This window comes from Galeopterus variegatus, unplaced genomic scaffold (assembly GCF_000696425.1).
Source record: "Galeopterus variegatus unplaced genomic scaffold, G_variegatus-3.0.2 Scaffold1059, whole genome shotgun sequence".
NCBI classification, from domain to species: domain Eukaryota; kingdom Metazoa; phylum Chordata; class Mammalia; order Dermoptera; family Cynocephalidae; genus Galeopterus; species Galeopterus variegatus.
The window spans coordinates 342176-344248 of record NW_007727170.1 but is presented as its reverse complement, the minus strand read 5'-3'; positions in this window follow the sequence as shown (position 1 = coordinate 344248).

Below are 2073 nucleotides of genomic sequence, written 5' to 3'. Positions count from 1 at the left end.
CGAGGGTTGCAATCCCGTTACCGGTCAGTAAAAAAGACAAAAAGGAAAAAAAAAAAAAAGAACTTGACTTTTACTGAGCAAGACAGGAAGCCGTGAGAGTTTTGAGTAAAGCAGTAGCACAATCTCATATTTTGAAAGGATCACCCTGGCTGCTCTGTTGAGAATTGACTGTAGGGAAGGCATGGAAGCAGGACACCAGTTAGGAGGCTGTCACAACAGTCCGAGTGAGAGATAATGGTGTTTTGAACTAGAGTGTCCCTGCAGTGGGAAGAGGTTGGATGCTGGGTATATAGAAGCCAACAGGACTTCCTGGTTCACTTCATCTGCCCCTACTTCTGGATATAGCAAGACTGAAGGAGGAGTATTTTAAGATGTGATTGATCCTCATTATTCGCAGATTCCATATTTGTGAATTTGCATCCTCACTAAAATTTACTTGTAACCCCAATATCAATATTGCAGTGCTTTCAATGCTTTTGCAGTTATTTGCAGACATGCACAGAGTGAAAATTTTGAGTACATTCCTAGCTGAGGCTGAACAAGCCAATGCTTTGCCTTCTTGTTCCAGCTCTCATACTGTAAATAAATGTTCTTGTGGCCTATCTTGTCCAAGTTTTTTACATTTTTTTGCTTTCTGTTGATTTCACTGTTTAAAATTGCCCCTAACGTAGTGCTGAAGTGCTGTTTAGTGTTCCTAAGTAGAAGATGGCTGTGATGCACCTTATGGAGAAAATATGTTCAAGCATAGTGTTATTGGCTGANAAGCCAATGCTTTGCCTTCTTGTTCCAGCTCTCATACTGTAAATAAATGTTCTTGTGGCCTATCTTGTCCAAGTTTTTTACATTTTTTTGCTTTCTGTTGATTTCACTGTTTAAAATTGCCCCTAACGTAGTGCTGAAGTGCTGTTTAGTGTTCCTAAGTAGAAGATGGCTGTGATGCACCTTATGGAGAAAATATGTTCAAGCATAGTGTTATTGGCTGAGTTCTACGTTAATGAATCAACAATATATAATTGGCTGGCCGTTTAGCTCAGCTGGTTAGAGTGAGGTGCTGAGAAATGCTAAGTTCTAGGGTTTGATCCCTGTAAAGGCCAGCCCCCAAAATATATATATATATATACATATATATATATATATGTGTATATATATGTATATATACACATATAAAATTAAGCTGTCTTTAAGTAGAAATACACATAACACAGGTTACTACTGATCAGGTGACTAAGATGTGACCAGTGGCTTGTAGGAACCTAACCCAGTACAGTCATGCGTAGCTGAACTACAGGGATATGTTCTGAGAAATGCTTCATTAGACAATTTCGTCATTGTGTGAACATCGTTGAATGTACTTACACAAACCTAGAGGGTATAGCCTACTACACACCTAGGCTATATACTATAGACATTATGTTACAGGACCACTCATATATGCTATCATTTGACCGAAACATCATTATGCACCCACCGCATGACTATTTCCCCTAGGTGTAATGGTTTTCAGTGTTTGTGGTAACTTTATAGAACATAACGACTAAAAATAATGATAATCAGCTGTATACATTACAAAGTAAAATAACCTAGATGGTTCAAAAAAGCACTATCAAAGGGACTTGGAAATATCTTAGCCTGAACATGACCATGTGAAGTTAGCTTGCACAGAAAACTGCAAGAAACTGCTATTCCTTAAGCGAATTTATGACGAAGGATTAAGTTGGGAGCCCAGATCTGATTGACAACGCCAAGAGAAGGGTCAGCTATGGCTGAGTGCACTGGTGCTCATCCTGGCTGCCAAGGAATCACTTAGTGAGTTTTTAAGCAATGCTAATACTGAGTCCAAACTCAAGGCTAATCGATATGGAGTGCAACCCAGGTACAAAGAGTTTTAAAACCTCCACAGGTGATTCTAATATGCAACAAACACTTCTCAAACTTTAGTGTGCATAAGAGTCACATGCAGAGTTTGTTAAGACAGATTATTGGGCTCCACCCCCCAGAGATTTCAATTCATTGTCTGGGATGAGATAGGAGAATTTGCATTTCTAGCAAATTCCCAGGTGATGCTGAAGCTGT